This window comes from Triturus cristatus, chromosome 7, assembly GCF_964204655.1.
Source record: "Triturus cristatus chromosome 7, aTriCri1.1, whole genome shotgun sequence".
In the NCBI taxonomy this organism is placed as follows: domain Eukaryota; kingdom Metazoa; phylum Chordata; class Amphibia; order Caudata; family Salamandridae; genus Triturus; species Triturus cristatus.
Genome location: NC_140590.1, coordinates 521,441,031 through 521,466,457, shown reverse-complemented (window position 1 = coordinate 521,466,457; position 25,427 = coordinate 521,441,031). Strand labels below are relative to the sequence as shown.

Genomic DNA, 25,427 nt, shown 5'->3' with positions numbered 1-25,427 from the left:
TCACAAGACGTGAACTACGGAACAGGAACCAAGGAAATAAAACATGTAACACATTTAATCCGATTCCTCCTCGGCCATCGAGCCACAGTTCAGAGTTTCCCTCTAAGGCTCCTTTGTCCTTTCGAGATTGCCAAGGACACCTTCACTTTTCTTGGAGAACACCCAAAGCTGCTGCCGTCCTCATGGAAAATTTCATAGAAGGACCATGGTCAGTTGTCTTCGACCTTTTTCCAGCAGGGGTCTCTCTTGCCACATCACAGAAATATTCACTCGAGGCCAGGCTCTCAAAATTAGCCATCATGGATTAGGCCTCCATAGGCCACAATAGACCATCTCAATTTAAAGAAATAAAAACAACGTTACTACAGCATAATGATTAAACAGTGTAAACCCCACTAATACCCTTATGTGTATGCATTTATCTAGCTTTGCGACATAAAAAGCATTAATTCAGACAGCGTTTTGTGCTCAAAATAAATAGCAAACAGCAACGTTTAAACATGAAAACTTGCACGTTATTGTAAATACAAGAACAGCACAAATAAGCTAACCCTCATGTAACTTTCTCTTGTGTTAGGACAAACGGGTTGATTAGTAAAACACACTTGCACAAGACAAATAATTAATTGTTAATTATTAATAAATTAATAAAACTCATAGACATGCCAGAGCTTCAAAAGCCCCAGAATTTTCTAAAAGAAAACTCTGCTCAGGCATACTCTTGAGTTTTACATGCTCTGGTAGTGAAAAACTGCAAAAGTTGTTTTTCACTACAGCAAGGCCTATCTATCGAACAGGTTAATATTGGGATTGCCTTGAAATATCTTTAAAGTGTGATTTCTAATTGGTAAAAGATTTGGAGTTTGGTGTCTCTAGACTCACAACTTATGGTGATGTCAGATTTTAAAGTGCAATTCTGAAAATGACATTTTTAGCAAGTTGGCATTTTCTTACTTTAACCATTCTGTGCCTGTGCGTCTCTGAATGCACATCTGGGTTGAGTGACAGCTGCACTTCGCGCATTCCCTCTAGACAGTCACACAAAGGGAGATGGGGTGAGACATCTGTATCCTGATGGCCCATCACCAGGATGATGGGCCTTCCTGAGGTAGATTGGGAGGGAGTAGCTGGCACTTGCACCTGAATAGGGCTGTGCCTGTCCCCACACAAGGAGCTGCATACTGCCCTGTTGTGAGTCTGGAGCCAGGGCTGGGACCTTGTGATCTTCAAAGGCCTCTTTGAAGACTCCCCCACTTCAAAGGCACATTTGGGTATAAGTCCTGAACCCCTGCACCACCAAATCAGAACATTGCTAAGAACCAAAGACATTCTGCCTGGAAGAGCTGGAGTAGGAGGGACTGCCACTCTGCTAACCGCATTGCTGTGTTGGCCTGCTAATTACTGTGCTGTAGGAGGGACTGGCACTTTGCACTTTGCTACCTGCTCTGCTCTTTTTACCTGCTGCCTGCTGCTTATTGCCTAGGAGTTAGAGGGACTGGACCTGCTCTCTACATGCTTGAACCCAAGTTTCTCCAAAGGCTTGTTGGCATGCATTCTGTTCTCTGAAGTCTCAGGGTCACAAAAGAATTCTTGCAACTTTGCTGGTGCTGCTGGACTCCGCCATTCTGATCAAGTCTTTTGAGTTCTCATTGGTTTCTTATGCCGATGACACCCAGATTGTGGTCTTGTTGTCTAACAACAGCTCTAACATGGGTGATACATTTTGGAACTGCATAAGTGCAGTTAGCAAATGGATGGATAATAACTGTTTTACATTGAATTCCTCTAAGGCCGAATTCATCCTATTTGGCAATATTATCTCCTTCTGGCCCCCTTCATGGTGGCTAGATGACCTAGATTTGCTTTCAATGCCCGTTAAGAACGTTAACAACCTCTGTGTTTTGGTGGATGAGAAACTAACCTTTACAGAGCAAGTTAACAAGATCATTTCTGCTTCATTTACACCATTAGAATCATAAAGACAAATACCCAATTTGTTCCATTTGACTTATTAAAGACAGTTGTCATCATATTAGCCTTATCAAGATTAGATTACTGCAATGATCTTTACAAAAAGTCCTACAAAATTCCACAGCACTGCTGCTCTTGAATGATCCCATACTCCACTCTGCATCACAAGCCATAAGGAGCTTACATTGGTTACCTATAAAATATCACATTGTTTTTAAGGCGCTTTGTATTGAATTCAAGGCACTCCACTGGCAATCTTTAGTGGATGGTTACAGAGTGATCATTTTCCCACCTTGACAGGTAGGGTCATTATTCATACATATTTGAGGGTTTATACACCTGAGCTCAGAACGTTTTATCCTTTGAGAAGTGTGATGTATGACTAGTAGGTTGTTTAAGAGTTGTTAGTATGCGGTATTGTGTTGCTTTCTATTTGAACTGCGGGTCCCAGCTCATGTTCGACACAGTATGTTATTTGTAATACCGATTTAGTGATTTTATTAGGTTGACACCGCAGGGTTGAAGATCCCGGTTTATAATGCAGTAACTTTCACGGTGGGGGTAGTTTCCTTTTAGATGGCGGTCCAGTTTTCACCGATTTTTGGACACTTTATGTAGTTAGTCCGTCTTTTATCACCAAGTCCGCATGGAACTTTGAACACTCGAGTAGGCTGAGATAGCAGTGCTTCGTCTTAGTAGGAAGGAGCAGCCGTTAGGCTCCGGTGCATTTTCTGACAAGAGGCAGAACAGGAGCTGTGAACAACATTTTAGGGTTTTTACCAGTTTGGCACCGTAGGTTTGTAGCTTCTGGTCTTCATCACATTACCCCTCATGTTGGGGGTATCATGCCTCCTTCAAGATGTCAATCAAGTTTCCACCGGCTTTCGACTATTTTGGCAGCAGTCCGTCTTTTATTTTCACAACTGACTGGTATTTGGAATCCTCGTGCAGGAGGAGTAGTATTGTGGCATCTCAGCAGGAAAGAGCAGTTGTGTGGTTACGGTGAAGCTACCTGGTAAGAGGCAGAATAGGAGACATGGTTTTATGAGCGAGTTGTTAACGTGTGGGTAGGAACAGTCTTCTTTATAGCCTGCGTGGTTATTTTACAGGACGGTGGATATATGTTTGTGAGAGATCGCATCACTAGATTAACTCTACGTCGCGCTACGCGTAGCTACGAGAACTGCGTAGTGCGGTAGGGAAATGCTGTTCGCAATGATTGCACAGAGCCGGATGCTTGTCCGCACTGTGCAATCATTGCGAACGGCATCATGCACAGTGCAAGCGGTCGTTTTCTGCGAGCAGCAGCTTTCTCAACGTGGACTGGTAGTTTCTCATCGCGAGCGGTCGCGAGCATACGGGACCACTCGCAATGAGATACCTGACCTCCTCGCGTTGAGAATCTCGCCGGGGGGTTTATTTTCCACGCTTGCGATCGGCAACTTGATGTTGCCAATTGCGAACAAGGAAAAAGTCTCGCCGGGATGTTGATTTTGCTCGCTTGTGGGCGGCAACTTGACATTGAGGACCGCGAGCGAGCAAAAATTGCCCGCTACGTGTTTTTGCACTGTGCTATGTGCAATTTGCGTAGCGCGTAGTTGCGCTCGTTACACACACTCTGCGAGCGTAGCGTAGTTTTCCGCCCAGGGTTACACTAGATTACGGAGAAAAGCGGCGGTGTGAAGCCATTCGGCACATTTCTGGTGAGCATGTTCCTCATTGTCTATAATAGAAAGGATTGGCTTGAATTTGCCACACATCTTTCAGTGGGATTATTTTGGTTCTTGTATTTTTTTCATTAGGTTCCCAGAGCTGTGCATCTTCTAAGGACTTGATATAAGGTACTGTTATGTTGACCACGTATTGACATTGACATGTGTGGAACACAAGTTAAACTTGAGATAACTAGCTCAAGTGATCTTTTCAACACTTGAGTGAGGTGGCGGTTTTTGCATTTGCGTTAGAAACAATCAAACAGAGAGCACAGTCTAGTAACTTGAGAGTATGGATATCCATATGAACTTTGTTATTTCAGACAGACATTGGACTTCCGGAGAATTATCCGCACACTGAAAGGAATACATTTTTGTATGTTTCAGATTGACCCCTGACGAAGGGACTTGCAAGTCCCGAAATGCATTGGGCTCCATCACAAACAAGCCGTTGAAATCTTGAATATTAGTAAACTTCACACAATCAGTGGTATGATGCAATGCTTTATATTATTGTAAAAATGAAATTGGTCTTTGTATAATTTTCAAATCATTATTATGTATAGATCATGTATATTTTTGTGTTTTCGTATGTGAAGTACATTAAAAACTACAATTTATGTTCTTATAAAAGAGTGTTTCAAACAAGGAAGGTGTCCTTCAGTGAATTGTGCGCAGCGCACCCGGGTACAAGTACTTGGCTTAACTCACTGAATTCTTACACACGAGCTGACAGTGTGTGTCTCGCTGCTGCACCAGTATGTATATAAGAAGTCATTTGAAAAGTAGGATTACATTGTCTCAACAGGAGTGCACTCCCAAACTCATAACTCACTACCAATCTTCTGTCATACAACGGAGGAGCACCCACAGACAACATGTTGTTCGAATCTATTACAAGCATCACTGACAAGAGAGCAGTAACCATGGGTTACACAGCGGATCAAGCAACGGAAATATGTGCATTGATTCAGGAGGTGAAAACTGCGGATGCCCACAGAAGTTCAATTTCTCAACAATTGAAACAGTTGGAATTCATAACAAGAATACAACTTAACCAGAAATCACATGCTTCAACATTAGTGCAGTATCACAAGGCTAAACGTATACCCAGGGGATTGCGTTCATCCATCAAGCCTATGTTGTTTAGATTTCATCTCAACCCAGTATTTATGGATAAATGGTACTCCATTCTAAACAAATGTTCTCTGGACCTCATATTAGTGATCATAGAGGAGTTATCCAAAACCATATATGACATTGAGGAAGAAATCAATACCCTTAAAAGTGAAATCGAAACTAGACTAGAAAATCAACAGTGGAAACATTTTTGGGAAGATCTTAATCAAAAATTAGACAAGTATGGCAAAGAACTTCAGGAGGGAAGAGATATACGCCCACAGAAGGTTTGACCAAAAAAAGACCATAACATCGTCAGAAGAAAGTGTTGCTTCAGATAAGGATATATCATCTAATAGAGTACCGGTTCAGCCTAATGCCATGCAACCATCTATGATTGGACCCTCCACGGAGCCTGGCACATCTGAATCATTTTCAACTACGGTACTTTTTTTGTCACAGGTCCCAGACCAGGGACAACCGCCCCATACATTAAGCCAATAAGTAATGGACCTCTCAGGAAAACCCAGCGAGGACAAGGAAAGAAGCGGCAAAGCACTCCACAGTGGGAGGAACGTGGTTTAGTGATCAACATATCCTCAACAGTATTAACCCAACAACAATTGAATGTTCTTAACAAAGGTATGTCTTTTGTACCCTCAAATCACACTAATGTGTTGGAATTGGAAGCATCCTTGTTTAGATTCATGAGAGTGTTGAGACTCAGGCACTATTTCACTAATATTATCAAAGGGGGCGAGGATGTTGAGAATCCTACACCAGTACCAAATAAACCTAAGAGTACCTACATAACGCCAATTTCCCACAAGATGTTGAAGATGTTTTGCTTGACCGTAGCTCAGTCGTGAGCCAGAGGGGAACCTGCAGGGTGGATTCCTTAGTACTCATTGAGCAGTGGCTCCTCTTGCCCTCAAGATCTCTGAGCACAGAATTGATTGTTAAATCCCAGTCTTGCTGCAGATTCCCTGAACTGGGGAAAGTTGTCAGGACTTTCACCTTCCACCCGTTAAAAATGTCGGGCTGCTATGAACTTCTGGAGATTGCTATGACTAGAAACTACTTTTTTTTTCAGGACCACTACTACCTACAAACCAAGGGCGTAGCGATGGGGGCTAGCTTCACCCCCAATCTAGCAATCATCTATTTGGACGAATTTGAACACAGATATGTTTTGAATGACTGCAATCCATATATTGAATGTGTAGAATTGTGGCATCGCTACATAGATGATCTGCTCATTATATGGAAAGGGAGCAAGGAACACCTTAAGTCATTCCACACTTTGCTCAATACATGCTCCAACGACATCCAATTTATATTGGAACTCGACAGGTCTTCAATCCATTTCTTAGACATTACCATTAACGCTGAGTTAGACACACTATACACCAGTCTTTATAGAAAGAGCAGCGAACGCAACACCCTTCTGCGCTATTCCAGTCACCACCCCCGCAACCTCAGGTATAACCTACCATCAGATCTCAGTCTTATATAGCCTGGCCACATTTAGTCAAATAGGAATCCATTTACATTTATTTTTGAAATACACAGATATATCCTCGTGTGGCACTTTGGAGTTGGGGGCGTATGATCCAAGCTAAGTAGATATGGGCGTCGACATTTCGACCCATCTTGGGGCTCAGAGGGTAAATAACGCCCAAACTCCCCTTTTAATACATATAAGTCACCCCTTAAGGTAGGCCCTAGCTAGCCCTATGGGCAGGGTGCTGTGTAGGTAAAAGGCAGAACATGTGCCTTAACTGTGTGGCATCTCCCGGTAGTGACAAACAGCCTTTTTGGTTTCTCACTCTTGTGAGGTTGCCCTCTCATAAGTTTGCATTAGGGATTCCTTGATATGTGCTTCAGTGGTAATTTCTGATCTGAGAGGGGTAGCGGGACCATGTTTGGTATGTTTAGAATAGTAGTGATAAATCCGGCGTATTGGTGAAAGCAGATTTATTATTACTGTTCTAGAAATGCCACTTTTAGAAGTAGGCATTTCTGTGTGCTGATGTGTCTTTGTGCTCTGCCTGAATGTGTATTGACCATCTAGTTCTGACTGACAGGGAGAGGGGATGTGCATTCACTCCAGTCAGTCTCTCGGGGGGTTGAGGCCTGCCCTGCCTTTCCTGGGTGACTCAGCGCTAGGATGAATAGACCTTGGCTGAATTTAGAGTGGCGGGAGGAGTTTTCTCTTGCACCTAAATAGGCTTGGTCTGCCTTTGAAGTGGTGGGAGGAGGTGCACCTGCACCTGAATAGGGCTGCGCCTACCTTCGACAATGCTGGCTACACCCCCCTGTGCTGTGTCTGGGGCCTGGGCTGAAAATGTGAATGGGTGTGTTGAGCACTTCAATAGTGTTTGAAGTGCCCCCCAGAACAAAGACATTAGCTGGGACATTAGGGGCTGGGACCCCATGAATGGGAAGGAAACACTGTGTGGGACTGGTGACGAGGAGTTGTTGGGCTGCTAGAAGGAATCACCACTTGGACTTACTTATTTTGCTGGTCTGGGGCCTGCTGGGCTACTGGAAGGACTGAAACCTTGTTAAAAAGTTCTGATGTGCTGGCCTGCCTTCCTGCACCCTACTCCATAATTGTGCCCCAAGTGTTCTCCAGGGAGCATTGGGATGCTCTTGCCTCTGCTAGGCAGCGCGTGATGAAGCGCTGCTCAGCTTGTGGAATTATCAAAACTTGCACGTTTTGGAGTGCCTCGCTCTGCTTATCTGAGCCCGAGGCGAGGACTCATTCTGCCGTAAAAAGCGTGTGGATCTCTTCATTGTCTTGAGGCTCAAAAGCATGTGGTGAGCGTTTTTGTTGCTGGCGTCCAAGCTGGGAGAATTCCAAGCAGTCTTTTCCTGCGTTGTCCATTGCATGCTGCAAGTTTGGTCTCCACGTTGAACCTACCCCACTCCTGTGGGTGTGCCCAACATTGCAAGGACAACCGCTGCACAGAATAGGAGAGGCAACCCAGCCCCAGAGCGACGTGAGGGAGTCCTTAGGTAGCTGCAAGAGATGGCAGCCCTGCCTCCCTGGCGAGGGAGGTCCTGCAGCGAAGGAGAGCGAAGCCAACGGAGACTTAGCTCCATGTCGCCGTGCAGAAGGAGCCGGTGCCGCCAGAGTTCGGTGGGTGGGTGACCCCACCCCCATTGGTGTCCCGGGAAAGAGAAAGCTGGTGTGGATTCACTATTCCCCCTTCACTGCATTCATAGGCAGCGGCACCGCATGGTTGCGGACAGCTGCTTTGGCCGATTCTTTTGCCTTCTGCCGGGGAGAAACCTGCTGATTGCGGGCCTACATGGAGAGGGGGCACGGCTGGCCCCATTGGCCTGTGGTAGTTGCCGGGCCCCTCTCCCGTGTTATGGGTAGCTGCACCCCGGTGTCAAGGGCAGTTGCCCCTCACTTCTGGGAGGCATAGCGGGAAAACATCGACAGAGGCCCCCGCTCCTCATTTGGAAAGAGGAGTAGTATGGGAGATCCCTGAGTGGGAAGAAACCATCCTGAGTTACCACATTTCATTGCGTAGTCTGGCCTGTAGCCCAAGAAGCCTACAAGGGGGGGGGGGGGTGCCACTCTTACTGTTGTTCTAACATATGATAGTGGGCACACTGGTAATTCGTATGTTTTGTGCCCTGACGTAATGTGGCCTACAGCAGGTATATTCACAGTGGTGATGTGTTCCTAATGAGTGCACTCTACAGGTATTTACTATAGTGCACTGCTGATGATGTTTATGCATAATGTATTATGCTTAACATGATCCTACCATTAACTATTGGTCAGCCTAACTGTAAGGTTTATGACCGTGGCCCAATTGACAAAGTGCTTTATTTAATCCATGTGAGGTCATGAAAAGTGCCCAGTGGCACAGTAATATATGTGATTGTGATCAAATGTGTTTTTATGGATAATATAAAGGAAGTTTTTATATAACCTTGTTTGGAGTTTCTTTTGCAGTGGGCTTAGTGTGTCACTGGTCTGTATGTGTTGCGCAAACGCTTTACACATTGCCTCGGGAATAAGCCTGACTGCTCTGCCAAGCTGCAAAGGGGGTGAGCAGGGGTTATCTTCAGTGTGTAACTCCCTTGCCCTGACTAGAGTGGTGGGTTCTGTCTGGCTTTGGTGCATACCCTAGCCAACCAGAAACCACATTTCTAACAAATAAGTATCAGGGCACTCATCAGGAGGCCACTGCAGCTTGCACTACCCATTGTCCCTGTCAACGCTGCTAGTGTCAGTACCATTATGAAAAATGGGGAGACCCAATAATGGTCTTGGACCTGGGTTCAATGTGGTACAAAAGACAATGGTCCTAAACCTCACTTTTAAACGATATGAATCAAACCTACAATAGTTTTTTTTAAAACGATTTCTTGAGCATGCACACTGTTAGCTCACAGTAGTCAATACAATCAATATACTGAAGTGCAGCAACCAAAAATGTGTCCAAAATAACAAGGGTTTTATTCCATCATACTTAAACCAACAGTAGAATTCTTACTGTAAAGGACAAAAGGAAGCAGAAAAAAGGGAGAAGGTTGCTCCAGGGGAACGTGCGGAAAGAGAGAGTGCTCTAGTGTGAAGGGGTTGAAAAAGATTCCAGAAGGTGTTGTAAGAAGAAAATGTACAATTGTTCATAGATTGAACTGATATTCAGATCTCAGTCTTATATAGCCTGGCCACATTTAGTCAAATAGGAATCCATTTACATTTATTTTTGAAATACACAGATATATCCTCGTGTGGCACTTTGGAGTTGGGGGCGTATGATCCAAGCTAAGTAGATATGGGCGTCGACATTTCGACCCATCTTGGGGCTCAGAGGGTAAATAACGGCCTCAGCCTGCGGGTCTTCCTCAGGACAGGGTAGGGCAACCTGGGTGTAGGTGTGGTATCCGTGTTACACACCTACGGGGTTAAAAAGGGGGATGGGGGATCAGGGTTGTGCACAATAATACTTAAAAAGAGGTTATGAATTAAACCTGGAACTTGGTGCTTACCCGCAAGGTATTGCGGAGCACGGGTATAATTCCTCCAATCTAGTCTTGGCGATTTGCGTCCTCATCTGTAATCAGAGGGGCTTATCAGTATGTATCCAACGTGATACTTAGTCTAATAACGCATGCGATCTCCAAAAATGCTACACTTACCCGTTAGTGAAGGGTAATGCACTCGCTCTAATTCAGAAAGGCAATCAATGCTGGCGCTGAAATTAATTAAAGTAAAAACCAGATTAAGAATATGGACCGCTCAATATGGCGCTGGGCTAAAGAGTGTGGCATTCTAAAATTAAAGAATGCGGCATGGTAGCGGTGCAACCACGGTGATTACCTTGATAGACAGACCACTTTATATGCCCCATCATGGTGGCCGTAAACTGCGCATGTAGGCCCTGCAATGGCAGAGGCCTGAGACAGGTTTGAAAGGCTACTTCAGTGGGTGGTGCAAGCAGCGCTGCAAGCCCACCTTTACCATTTAATTTACAGGCCCAGGGTATATGGGATACCACTGTACAAGGGACTTATAGGTAAATTAAATATGCCAAACAGGTGTAGACCAATCTTATCATAGTTACAAGAGAGAGGACAAACACTTTAGCACTGATCAGCAGTTATAAACTGCCCAAAGTCATAAAACCACCAACAGCAGGTCAGAAAAAAGTACAGGAGGAAGGCAAAAAGTTCTTGGATGACCCTGCAAAATTAGCCAAGTCCAACATTATTGTTTTACAAATTAGACACTGGTACTGTGGCGGCTCCTCTGCGAAGGCGGTGGAGCGCCACCTCAATGCTCTTTGAGCAGTGCAAAAAAGAAAATGATAATAACAAAATGTTATTATAATTTTATTTTTCCATACTGATAAAGTTTTATGGGACGGGGATTTACGGGGCTAGGCTGTCATCACAGCTACCAGGGGGAGGAGTGGTTGGTTCACATAGTGCACAGACGGTTTGGTGCACTTAGCATGTTCTCCACCTGGTTGTATTGCACAGCCTGGGGGGAGAACATGTACAGGCTCCCACTCCCTGTCTGAGTGCCAAACCAGCCCGCTCCTACCAATGACGGCACTGCTGTCATGCTGGTGACAGCAGCGTCGTGAATGGTCAGGGGAATCTGGGAGCCTGTGTGCTGCCAGGAACAGAGGGGGGGGAACAAGCATTCTAGGACCAGTATCACCTATCATCAGCCAGGCAAGCAAAGGACCAACATCTGGGTATAACCTTGGCCACTTAGGAAGAACATGGATTTGGGCCCATATCTCTGTACTGGGGTGAATGTTTGACATTGTTCAGCAATCTGTCCATCAATTGTTCTTTTTTGCATTTGTCACCCCGAGTGGGACGCGTAATGCTCTCCATGCCACTGGAGTCAACCTAGCCAAGCTGATGAGGGGTGAAACCCCGAAACCAGTCTCAGGATGCTTGTTTCCTATCCAGGGAGGATCTGACCTGGCAGTTCGGGCTGGACTGTGACCATGGGAAGAAGGGTCAAGACTGATTTGCATATGCCTGGGTTTAAATTGGAATGGTATGGGGAACAAAAAAACGATAGATCTCTGTACTGGCGTGCATGTTTGACATTGTTCAGCATCCTGTACCTCAAATGTTCTTTTTGCACTGTGTAACTGAAGCTCATGCCAGGTCCATACACCACAAACTTTGTTTTGCTTAAGTCTTAAGAGTACAAGGAGAAATTTCAATTGGAAGAAAAACAAACATAAGACCATATTGTGTAGAGGTCATTTACAGCCTTTGCAATCCCTTAACAAATGTCACACATATTGTAGTCATCATTCCAGAAGAAAGTGATGACGGAAAGATCTCAAGATGCACAGGTGATGACACAGGACAAGATCACCATCAAATGAAATTAGAAAACTGTATGAGAAATATGTCACCAACTGGCCCTTTGAAAAAAATCAAGAAATAACTATCTGCTAGCATTCCAAGAAACAAGGGAAGATTCACCCTCAAATAGAAAGAGGTGACAGTCTGACTCAGACAACTGCCAAATGGCTTACGTGGTAGAATACTGTCTTCCTCTTAGTGCCTGAGATCCCTTCTCACCTTCCCATATTGTTTCCCATTTCTTCTCCTTTTTACCTTGTTTACTTTGCGATCTTCATTGTTTTCTTTTTTTTCATGGTCACTACAAACTTAAATTAATTGTTATGTAAATGTATGATTTTTTTTATACTCTTGTTGCGTTAGTCAGCTGGCTAAAATGCAAACAGAAATCTGACAGTATAGAGTTTATGCAAGCACAGAGAGGCCCTGGCACTCGCGATCAAAAGTACTACTAAATACTCTCTGAAGTACCTCCACCAGCCACCTCATGTCTGTACAATAAAGATAAGTGTTGCAGTTGGAGCACAGGGGTCTTCATAACGGAGTCAGTAGCCGTAGGTTTATTTCATGTTAGGCCCTTAAGCTACAGCAACAGCAGGTAGGCCTGTCAGGACTTCATTCTCCATCCAACTATAAGTTTTTTTTAGCAACCGCTCCAGATTACATACAGACATTCTATTATATCATTCTCTTTTAGCTTTCCAGTCGCTAGCTCAGGCATGCAGGGAATGGGAACACACAGGATGCTACACACCTCCCTTTCTTACAAACAACAAACAAAGACTGTCCACATAGCATTGTTTTTAAGGATGCCAGAGTCTTGTGTATCCATTGTCTGGTTGGATTCCTCTTTTGTTCTACCAGAGTGTTAAATGTAGGAGGACACTAGGATTACCATAGTACACTCCCCACATTCCCCCCTCAAGCCCTGAGAACCCATGTTTTATGTGGCTAAGGACTTTAACCACCTTGAAAATGAGCAAAGTGGGTATGGTTGATCCAGCAAACTTTTACTTCATTGGTTAGGACATGTCCAGGAGTCATTTCCACCCATTAGCTCATGTCAGGCATAAATGAGGCACCTCCGGATACCTACTTAAGAGCACAGCTCTTACGGTGCTAAACTCACGGTTAGCTTTACACGTTTTTTTGTTATCAGGCTACGAACCACAATACAAATCTGTTTGCTTTAATTTAGTCTTTTCAATATTTCTAATCATTAGGTGATCGTGTGATTATTAAAGAATCACGAAGACAACCCCCCCCCCCCCCCCCTCTTTTCGTCTTTGATGCGGGGCTCGCTCACCCTTCCAAGATGGCGGCGGGTTTTTCCAAACCCCGGCTTGACTATTTCTCAATCCTGGGAGGGTAAACTCAGGTGTTACCAATTAAGACTCACCTATAGCTCTATATAAACAGCAAGCGTTTCCGACTTGCCCTGCTGTATCCTGACGGGAGTGATGACTTTTCCTTAAACAGATGTGGAATCGGGTAGGTCGATGGACTGGATCTTTTTCACTCATTTCTTTAGGGGCTTCCTTCGCTAGCCTTTCTGGCTCATTTTCATGTTTGGGGCCTTTTTTAATTTTTACTAGATGCATTTATACTGAATCCTCTTTTGCCTTCTAATTTGCTTTCTAGAGGATGTTACTGGAATTAGGTCACTGCTCATGTTTTCTCTTTGTCACCTTCGCGCTTGACATGGATGTCTGAGGCCTTTCATGGGCCCCCCACTGTTTTACTACTTTACATAAGATATCTTGTATGTTTTCACAACAAAAAATTATTTATCACTCATTTTTAGGCATCTGAAAGAGTGACACTATTATTTGAATGAGTGACATTACCAATCGCACTCTTGGATAGAACTTAAACAGGATCTATGATGGAAGGATAGGATTCGTCTCTGCTACTTAGCCAAACACCTTTCCCTTTGAAATTGAAACTGAGGTACATACCTCTTTGAAGTGAGTACGCTTACTATTCTTCAATGTTTTGGTGTTATGTTATTGATACACCTAATCGATCTATTCAGCTTATTTTGTATATTTATTCATTCTTTGACTTTTTTCCTAGTGACACATATTGATGTTTCCAGCACCATGACAATTGATATACAGAAAAAGGCATATTAAAAAATTCTTTGACTAATACAGCAATTTTCTTGGTGGGTATATACCACATTCCTTTAACCCTTATACATCCTTTTGTTGCTTTACTGCTTCCTACATTTACTTTTAGACAGATATTTTCAGTGAGGACATGATGAATGTTATTTAACGGTTAGATTTAACCCTAAGAAAGGATTACATGCTATTCTATATGAAATACAGTGGGAATCTTTTCTTTTTTAAATGAAACCATATTTCCGGGTGAGGATAATTTAATTATGCAAATTGGACATTATATCCCTCACCGTAGATTATAAATTGCCTCCTGATCAAATCATTATATATGTAAGAAACTGTTAGTTTTTTGTAATTAATTATGTGTGATATTCACTTCATGTTATTTATGTGGAGATAAATTAAGGATTATTAATGACTCCAATAAGTTGATGTTGGTCGTTGCTTACAAAAGGATGTCCAATTTTACTGTGATAAATAACTTGGGCCCTATCGTTTCTGATCCTTCTGATGTTAGTTTATTGTACTGTTATAATTGTCTGTGCCTTTTGCTTATGTGTGTTATTTATTCTATGTATTTTTATAAAATTTGTTGAAGCCCTGAAGAAGTCCCGAGGTGGACGAAACGCGTCGGCTGCTTTGGCTGTTTTTGGATGTTTTAATGTGTATATAACAATTGAAATAAAGAAGACTGCTCTGAAAAGACAACTCATGGATATGGATTGATTTACACTATATTGGACATTTTGAGTGGTGCAACTTGTGCTGTTTTTCTCTTACTTTCATTCCAGAATTTGGAATAACACTGTGTTGGCGGGTGTTAATCAAGTTTGCACACTCATGGTGAATGAAAATATCACCACTAGATATGATGGGTTAATTCTAAATCCGGTGCTGTCCTAGAGGGATACCGCTAACTTTGTTCTGTCTTATACCTACTTAAGAGCACGCCTGAACCTTTGAAAGATCAAAAGAGGACTGAACATCCTGTCTGCGACCTAAGAAGAGCCTAGACCAGCTCTCTAGCATCCAGGACAAAGAAGTGGACTCCATGGGTCATATGGCTAACTGTCTGTTAAGGCTAGAGGAACACAACAAGTTACTAATGGCCTTTTCCTGCAACAGGCCAGCTGACCAGTGGCTATGGGACCTGGACTGCACTAGGCCCTGCTGTTTTTACTCTGCCTGCAACCCTGTGAGTCTGTACGTCCTCCCCTGAGATCCTGGGAGCTTTAGAAGTGTACTCCTACGGTGGATAGGGACTTAAAGGACAAAAGTCATAAGGTCAAATCTTGAACCAGGACAAACTTGGTTGGTCTATGTGACCCAAACTCCATCGGGCCAGCCTCAAATTGGGCCTAATTTAAATTCATATCTGTGATACATATAGGATTGTTGTCATTTTTATGTCATTTTGTTCTATAAATTGTACTCTATTTTTCTAGTTTAGTCTGGAGTTTTCATTGTGTTGCATTGCAACTTTGTTACAGTTTTGGTACTGCATAAAGATTTAGCATAGTGTCCTAAATTAAGCCTGTCTGCTCTGTGCCATAGTTTTGTTTTTAAAATTAAAACTGGGTTGGGCTGGCACTGGGACTTTAAACAGCCCCTTAGCCCCCAAACACCAAGAACGCCATAGTTACTAGGGGTTAGGCTCAGCTTAATTTGGAGACTTTTAAGGTTCCCTGTGACAAGGTATGTGATGACTCCTTGAGGTGAGTAGTCACCCGTCCCAATTAATAATGTCTTTTCTGACACTCCACAAAAAGATTGTCACACAGTTCATTACAGACTGTGGCAAACACGGCCGGACTAGGAACCAAATTCAGCCATGGCAATTCTGCTTGACCGGCCCAGGTGGTAGGTGGAGGGGGCGTGCTACTGAGAAGCACTGGCGGTGGGGGTGGCCTACTGAGACGCACTGGCGGTGGGGGTGGCCTACTGAGAAGCACTGGCGGGTGTGTGGCCTACTGAGAAGCACTGGTTGGGGTGCTAGTGTCAAGCACTGCTGCACTGCTGCGCTTTTGTTACAGGGGGCCGATACTGCTGCACTGCTGCAAAACCGGCCCCCAGTAACAATACCAGCCCCACCTTTCCAGCCCACCGGGAAAATGTCCGGTGCTCGCTACAGCCAGTCCCGCCCTGGTGGCAAACAAAGGCCTTCAAAATACATGACTGCCAAATTCTTGGCCCTCTCAAAATACAGGCGCTCCTAAACAAATTACCCCACAATCCCCAAAATGCGCTTGCCCAAACACAGGTCCTCCGAAACATAGACCTGTTTAAACCCAGCTGCCACCAAACACAGTTCCTCGTCACAAGCCTCGCAAACACTGGGTCCACTTTGAATGCAGGTATGGGAAACTCAACCTTTAATCCTTCCAGAGAGACAAAACACTGAACTGTTATTAAACTGGGAGAAAATAGCATCTGTAAACACAAGCCGCTCCTAACACATGACCCATCGAAGCACAAACTCTCCCTTCTACGCGCATGCTTCCCTCTCAGAGCTTCAACAATGACCTGGTTTGCGGTTGTACGATGTATTTACTTCTAGGCAAGCCAAGCGATTATGAGTCATTAGAACCAAACATATCGCTTGTTGTGGATACATTTTATTGTGTATCGTGTCAACACATCAAGGCAGCTGGGAGAGAACGGGAAACGCCCTTTTGTTCAGTTCCCACCTCCCCCCAGAACCTTAGCCTCACAGATTCCTATATTTCGCAGCAGGGCCGACCTGGGAACCAAGAGAAGCCCCGGCAAAATCTTAACCCCAGCCTCACTCCCTTCTTCGTCACACTCTCTCTTTCCAAGCAGTACATGTTCTCTTTCCTTCTCTCTTCTCCCTAGCCTCTGAGCTCTCTCTCCATACTCTCTCTTTCTTTAGCCTACATCTCTCTTTCTCTTCCCTCCCTATGACCTTTCTAGGCGTGCTGCACTAAAGTGACAGATGCACCAGCAGTTGCCCTGAGACTCAAAATAATTCCAGCCCACTTGTGAAATGCCCGGTTACATAAGTGACTTGTTCCGCCCTGTTTAGGCACTCCTGTCAGGCCCAGACGGCTCCCAGCTGCTCTGCTCTACCAGTGTTGCGAGGCGCCCCCAATCCAATGAATGCCGCGTGCATTCCATGCTCGAGTATAAACACTGGTGGGGCTCTTCCTAATAAGTAAGCATGTTATTACTTAACTCATGAGCCGGTTAGTGAACTTTGAAACAAATGAGCCAACAAAACATGGAAGGCATTTTGCAGAGAGAGGCAAATTTGACCTTAATCACCGCCAAGGAAGCATGAATTTTCCATCCTCATGGAGAAAAAAAAGATATGCCGGTCACTAAAACTGGCTGTCTTAGGCTCCTAGTAAAAAAACTAAAAATGAAAAACATTGATCAATGTAGCTGTCTACCTAGCAATGTTTTATAAACAAAAAGTTTTTGAGTTGTGCAATTCATTTTATTATTATAATTTGTGAAGGAAACAAGATATATCAAGCGCTCAAATCAAATGCGGGTACAATGTAATAAACACTTTATAACATAAACCTTAAAAAAGAGCGCAGGCAAAATAAATAAAAAGTTAATATATAAAAAAGCACTCTTCGAACCAGATTTGCAATTAAAAAGAAAGAAGCAATGTTTTTTAGGTGTATGTGAGCAATGTGCACGGGCTTTATGCAGTCGCTCAAAGTTAAGGGAGCCAATGGATAATGAGGGCTAACACACTTCCCTACCTTGTTTGCTGTGGTGAGCAGAAGCAAATTGTGAATGACACTTTAATAGACCAATGAATGTTGCCCACTTATCAAATAGTTCAGTACTTAAAACGTTTGCCTTTTTTTAGCTGTGTACAGAGATTTATTTTCACATGAACACTTTACTGAACAGGTTTTCACTGAACAGAACATTTTACAGACAATTTCGCAAATGAACTTCTTAATAAGCCATAGGTATTAAAGCCATCCGTATGAGTTTGCATTTTGAAATGGTCTTCTATCTTTTATAACGTAGAAAGAATTCCTCTTCACTTAATTCTTTGCAGTTTGTTTATTTTTTCCTGTCATGTCTCCTCCAAATAAATTATTAGTCCTAATCTATGAGGGAGAATCTATGTGGAATGAGGAAAGATGGAAAATTATGTTATGCAGCTCTCACAACACCAGTGCTTAGACTCAGACAACAAACATTGCTTAGCCTACATCTAGCTTATGGCCTCAGGTCTAAGAACTCAGTAATGATGATAATGGCACAAAAACTATCAACACAGTTGATGCAAATCCTGAGCACTAATTATGAAACCACAGTCACAGCAGAAACTGCCCTCTGACACCAAGGAAATGAAATCAGTATTAAGTGTTTTTAATTCAGCAAAACTTAGCACTCAAAAGTTAGCTTCTAACATATTTTAGAAACACATTTGGTAAATAATCTACTATTCCTTAAACAACAGCATACCATTTTCATAAATTTATATCCTTTGCCTTTGAAATAGGAGCTTTTACTTGATTGGTAAACAAATATTTTACTAAAACAAAAGCTTAGCGTTTTCTGAAAATACACTACTTCCCCTCGAATACAAGCTTTTTGTTTAATTAAATAAATAATTTCACCTCAAAGTCTTGTTTGAATGCCAGGGGCGTGGCTAACTGCCAAGCATGGCGGACGTGTGTTAGCCGAGCTCCGGGCCGGGCCTGAAATCCTGAAATCTACGGAGCCGTTGATGGCCATATGATAGGCTAAGTGGCTCGGTAGAGTAACGGATGCCTCCGAGAGTCGCTATCTGGCAGGATATTGCCTGATCCTCCCGCAAAAACCGAGATCGACGAGGCCTGTACTGGGGCGGTGGTCTCAATTGGGAGGAGGACGGGGCTGCTGCATGCGTCCTCGTGGCGAGGCCGCTAATCGGAGGCAGTGAGCCCAGATCACAACGACGGACGAAGGAGAAACCTGCACCGCTAGCTTGCTTGTAAACGCTGGAGGGTGAACTGTGAGCAAGGTGGGCGGAATACCTTGGTGACCGCTGTGACTACAGAGGGCAGAACATGCCAAGGTACAATTGGGCGGCGATCCCATAGTGAGAGCTGAAAGGCTTTGCGGCCAAACTTCACACTGGCCCAGTCATTGGAGAAACTGGCCCCACAGCTGAGAGTGGCGGGATAACAGTGCGCTATAACACGAGCCTGGAACTGAGGACTTGAGAGCGGTGAGTGAGCTGGCTCGAAGTTGCAACTGACACCGGGCCTAAATGGCGAGCAGGGGTGTGCTCACTGGGAACTGCACGCGGTAAGGCCCATTCCATCGAGCTACAGGGCCTACAATCTCTACGGACTGTAACTGCACTAAATGAGAAGCGGAGAGGGCCTTGAAGTTAGTGACTGCTGTAGAGGATCGGCTAATTCTTTCTGCGCATTTGGGAGATACTGAGCTGTGTTGAGAATACACGCTCCAATGACTAAGGACATTGGGCGTGACGCACCAGGGGCGAGAGTGCAGGAGCTCCACCAGCTGTGGGGTCTACAGATGTGCGAGAGTGCTCACTGTGAAATGGTGGGGACTGTGATACCAGTGGCCGCCATGGCGAATCGGTGAGTGATTTCTGCGCACTTGGGGAACACTGAGCAGCATTGGGAATACGCACTCCGTCATCAGAGAACATTGAGAGCGACGCACCGGAAGCAGAAGAGTAGGAATAGGAACTCCTCACACTACAAAAGCAGGTCCCCCAGGCCCACTGCATACCCACACCTCCTGTCTACGTGAGGCACATTGTAACTTGCCACTACGCGCTGTGAGTACCCGGCCGACTGGGCCCAATTAACTAATTACCGCCTTGTCTGGCTCACGACGCTGCGGGTTGCTGATGGGCCTGGTTACGAAATACCTTTGATAGGCGAGCAGTGATTGGTATATGATACAGGCAGACCTGGGAACCGCGTCTATATAGGGGCAGAGACTGCAACAACCCTAAAGTATTTGTCCCTCACTGGAATTGCTGCCTATACTGTGTGTAGGTGAGTCGGGCGGTGACCTGAAATTCTGGGCGGCGGCGATATACAGTTTGTAGAGACACGATAGGACGCCCTAGAGAGAAGACAACTGAAGCCCCAGCCACGGAAGGAACTGACCAACATGAACAGGGGAATACCCTCAGAGCCCCTGATCTGAGCTGCATTCCGCCGACTGGGGAGGGAGGCTATATCGGTAAGCTTGACCTCATACTACAGAAAGTGAGAGAATCTAGGAAGTCCATCGATCAACAAATGAGTGCGCTTACCACTGGTTTTACCCTCTTAAAGGCTGACCACACCAAGCTCGCAGAAACAGTCCGCACTAATAAAATGCACATAGCCGAGATCCTACCACAACACAAAACGAACTCAGAGCAAATTGAACAACTGTTGTGACAGCTCACAGGTCTGCAGGATAGGGTGGATGATGCAAAGGGGAGGGCCTGATGCAATAACATATGGATAGTTGGGCTGCAGGAACAAAGTGAGGGACCCAACCCTACCTGGTACATGGAGCAATGGCTGAAGGACATGATTGCGCCTGAAGGTCTTACCGACTACTTTAGCGTTGAAAGAATGCATAGAATACCAGCTAGACCCCCGCCCCCTGGAGCTCCCCCAAGAACAATAATAGCCCGAATTCTTAACTTTAAAGACCGGGACACTCTGCTCCGTGCAGCTGGAGAGCAGGCATCGATCCAGTTTGAAAACAAAAGCATATCTTTATATCCGGACTACACATTGTCTGTGCAAAAAATGAGAACATTCTTTCAGGCTATTAAATGATGCCTCAGAGACACTAAAAACCACAATAGATCAGAACCGCACCACCTTTCTTGACATATATGCAAGAAATCTTAAATGTCCATGTTAGTCCAGTTGAACCAATTAATGTGAGAGAGGACAAGTGTCCCAACAGATAATTTATAATTTATTTTATTTTCAAACAAAAGCCTTCAGCCAATGCATTTCGTCCTAATCTACTAGGACTTCTACAGGGCAATTATATTTTCCTTATAGTGAGAATACAAAACGAAAGTGACCGTCCGATGTTAAGTAACCGATAATCTCATACATGACCGATGTATCTCAGCTATTTCATGTACAAGCATATTTGGATTGATCCATAATACATGTCAAGGGTGGCTTCTTTCCAGACCCAAAACGATGATCCGGTATGGTTGCCAGCGACAGCCAAAGTATGCAACGTGTACCAAAACAATCTTTTGGTACACGTGTTAGTGGGTATTCTCAACCCTGTAGCCGTAGCGCACCGCGACATCACCCAGTTCTCCAAAATTCTCGAATTTTCAAGAAAAGTGGTGCGGTTCTGATCTATTGTGGTTTTGACTGTTTCCTGTTTTAAGGTAGTGCCCTTGGGCTGGGGGTACTTTCGGAACCTGCACACAGATTCATATAATTGTTGTAAACACATTGGTACATTTCTCTAAACTGGTGCTGCGTCAGTGTTCTATACCCAACTGTCCACTTTGTGTGTATATCTCAGAGACACTAACTTAACATATGCTCTCCTCTTCCCAGCCAAACTGAAAGTAATCTATGGACAAAAATCACTTTTCTTTGACAGCCTTGAGGAGAATGGAAGGAAGTCACATTGTCGCCTGGCCCGTCGCAGGAGGCGTCACAAACGGCACCACTGAAACCACGCAAATCGCTGCGTCTTGCTGTCTAATTTGCTGAGGACAGGGCTCAGCAAACTAGACCGCAAGACGCAGGACCACAGGAAATCTCGTTGAGCCCCTCTACGGAGCAAATACTGGAGGTCAAGATATCGGCGGTGAAGACAGTGGCAGCATTGGACGACCAGGAAAGATGTACACTGGCAGAGTCGCTTACCTCTTCAGATGACTCCACGGTACACTCAAACTCTGACAACAGCGTAACCCTCTTTCCGTCGATCACCCTGCAGACAGTGAATGACTATTTGGGCTGACATAATGGGTTTGTATGATGTCTTGTAGAGACTGGTATGGATCAGAATTTAAGGTGCACGTAGCCCTGTGGACGACCGTGCCACATTCTATACTTTATACATTTAACCAAAAATGCTAACAAGTATGATAAGAACGGGCCCAAGCTTGCTTGGCTATGTTGATAACTGTGTTATTTATCCTAATCTTTATCTTTGCTGGTGTTACCCACCCCCCCAATGCAACTGCTAGAATGCGTCCAATGTTGGATTATCTAATTGTTCTCAATGTTATTGTTTGGTCCTCTACTGTTCTTAGGAGGAACCTTGTATTGGGGTTAGAAATTAAAGGGAATAGGCTCGCTTCATGCAAACGCACTTCCTGGTACACTGGGGCACACAGGCTTCGTACAGGTATAATACCACACGACTCCTCACGGCACATACTAGTAAATATAAGATGCTGACCTGGAATGTATGGGGGATGGGGTCTATCCACAAGAGGCATAGGATATATGCCCAATTAACAAGTCAGAAGGCTCACATTGTAATGTTACAGGAAACGCACCTAACTTGCTCTGAAATTGATAAATTGAGGAGGAAATGGAGGGGGCAACTCTACTGTACCTCGTATTCGGCATTTGCGAGGGGAGCAGCTATATGGGTACATAACGGTACCCCGCTAGTGGTTCTGAAACAGAGTATTGATATTAATGGCAGATATGTATTGCTCCGCGGCACCCTAGATGGGGAACATTTAGTACTTGGCAGTATATATGCCCTAATACGGAACAGGAGAAATTTTGGGAGGCACTGAATACAGTATTAGCTGATTGGGAGGGGTATCCCTAGATGATTGGCAGAGATTACAACGCAGTCTTGAGCATAGAGCTGGACTGCTCCCATCCTCCTTTACAGGGAATGAGCAGTAGGAAACAAGCTGAGGCCTTGGTGAATTGGGCTTCTGGGTGGTCGCTGGGAGACACATGGCGCATATGCAACCCGACAAGCCGAGGGTATTAATTTTACTCTCCACTGCATATGCTCCACACACGCATTGATAGGATATTCTGCACTATGCCATTAATTGCCACAATCACCCACAGCACATACCTAGGGAAAATGCTATCAGATCACAACCCCTTGGAAGCGGAGATGGAGTTGGGGAAAATACCTTCACCAGTGCCGACTTGGCGCCTGCAGACACTAGCCCTTGAAGATCCAGTTTTCCTTGACACCCTCTCTACAGCCATAACCGATTACTTCATAGAAAATACTGACACAGCAGGATCTCCACTTACAGAATGGGAGACTTTCAAAATGGTTATCCGGGGAGTAGGCCTAAGCACTAAAGTGGGAGCTTGGGCCATGGTCCATAAAGAGCTGCAAGATGTGGAGAAAAAAGTAGGTGGGCTGGAGTGGAAAGCACAGCAAGATGACACAAAAAAGCGGACTTGCAAGAGGTGAATATAAAATATGCAGAACTCTTAGAACAATTGCACACAATTGATTATAGAACATACACACAGAAACAACAGGCTGAAGCAGACAGGGCTGGCCCCCTATTAGCTAGAATTCTACCAGACAAACCTAGCAGCACCCCAAAGCAAGAGGTTAAAATACAAGGAGGTGGAGTGGTAAACACACAGCTTGGAATTAACCTGGCATTTCATCAGTATTACGAAGAGCTGTATGCTGTCCCCATAGACATGTCTGAGGAAGGACTGATTGATTTCCTTGACGGTCTGACCGTTCCCCAGCTCTCGGATCCTCAAAAGACAGAACTATCCAAGCCCCTCACTAGATCCGAAATCCACTCGGCAATAAAAGATCTCCCAGGCAACAAGACCTTAGGGCTTGATGGTATCCCGGTGAAGTGCTAGGAAACATATTTGACACAACTAGTCCCTCATTTAGAGAAATTATATAATGCAGCTCTGAGATCGGGATCCTTACCCCCTACCTCGAGGCAGCCATTAGTTGCATCCATCTTGAAACCAGGCACCGACCCTAGTGATATGTCGAGCTACCGTCCCCTCTCTCTACTGAATACAGATTATAAAATCCTCAGCAAAATCCTGGCCCTAAGATTTCAACCATATCTCACACAACTGATACATGTGGACCAGTGTGGTTTTGTGCAGGGCAGAAGCACGTCATTAAATATACGGCGACTGCACCAGATACTATCCTTAACCCAAGCGGAAGACACCAGTGCAGGTTGTATTTCGCTGGATATGAGACAGGAATTTGATACCTTACACTGGGATTATATGCTGAGAGCTCTACCTCTATTTGGGCTACCAAAGGAGTATTTCAACTGGGTCAGGTTGCTATATACTGACCCAGCGGCACGGACTAGAACAGGAATTCATATTTCACTGCCTTATTCCATAGCTAGGGGAACGAGACAAGGATGCCCTCTCTCGCCACTACTATTTGTGCTGGCTCTTGAACCCTTGGCTATTAAGATATGTGCGATAGCCATAGACAGAGGTATATGGGTAGCAACCGCGACACACACTATTTCTGCATATGCGGACAACATTATACTTTACCTCAATAACCTTCAGGGTCCTAACGAACCTCTCCCTATGGTGATTGGAAAGTTCCAGACACTCTCTGGCCTGTTGATTAATGAATCCAAATAATATGCTCATTACTTCGAGGACATGGCCCGCACTGAACCCGTCAATTTTGGACAATGGACGATTCCGGTGGCACCCACGACATTTAGATACCTTGGCATACAAATATATGGGGAATCACAGGACATGTTAGACGTTATGTTAAATTATTTTATATGGCACACATACACTGGGTTGGTTTCATGGTGCTACTCTGAAAGGTGCCTGAGTCCTAGGGGTTACTCGTAAGCTTGTTGAAACAGCCACGTTTTGAGGAGCATCCTAAAGCCTAGGAGGTCGGGGCAGGAACGAATTTCAAAGGGGAGAGAATTCCAGAGCCTTGGAGCTAGAATGGCAAACCTGGCACCACCCAGGCACTTCAGTTTAAAGGAGGGGTGGACAGAAGATGCTTGTGGGCTGAACGCAAGTTGCGGGAAGGTACATGCCTCAGGATAAGGCTGTCCAAGAATTTAGGGCTCCTTCCATTCAGGGATTTAAAAATGAGGCAGCAGACCTTGAAGTGTGATGGGAAGCCAGTGCAGCTTCCTCAAGAGAGGGGTGACATGGTGGTGCCTGAGTTGCTGAGAAATCAGTCGTGCTGCTTGGTTCTGCACCAGTTGCAGACGTTTGGTTAAGTATAGAGGGATGCCAAAATACAGTGAGTTGGCATAATCAACATGAGACATAACCATGGCCAGGACCCCTTGGGTCAGGGCTCCCTTGGTGAGAAATCTTCTAATCTTCCTTATTTTCCTCAACTGGAAGAAGCATGTAGATATCATTGACCCAATTTGAGACTTCATGGTGAGATCATCGTTTATTATTACCCCGTGGCTTTTGGCCGAGGCAGACGGAGAGGGGGATTGGCCCAGTTCCTTTGGCCAAAAGGGAGGGCCCCAGGGGTTTTTGATGCCTCCTGTTAGAACTAGCTCGCTTTTATCTGGATTGAGTTTTAGCTGGTTGTTATTCATCCACCCGCTGATGAATAGCATAGACTGAAAGTCACGAACCACGTCGGGAGAGTTGCTGATGGGGAATATAAGTTGAAAGTCATCAGCATAGTTTAA

General features: G+C 44.6%; 1 long non-coding RNA gene across 1 annotated transcript in view; it reads left to right on the top strand.

The window, feature by feature from the left end:
* Nucleotides 1-15,244, top strand: part of LOC146810007 (uncharacterized) — a 59,876-nt gene extending 44,632 nt beyond the window's left edge. Inside the window, exons 2-4 of the long non-coding RNA XR_014965617.1 lie at nucleotides 13,474-13,636; nucleotides 13,746-13,836; nucleotides 14,394-15,244. This is a non-coding gene — a long non-coding RNA (uncharacterized LOC146810007). The remainder of the gene's footprint in view (nucleotides 1-13,473; nucleotides 13,637-13,745; nucleotides 13,837-14,393) is intronic.
* The last annotated feature ends 10,183 nt before the right edge of the window (nucleotides 15,245-25,427 follow it).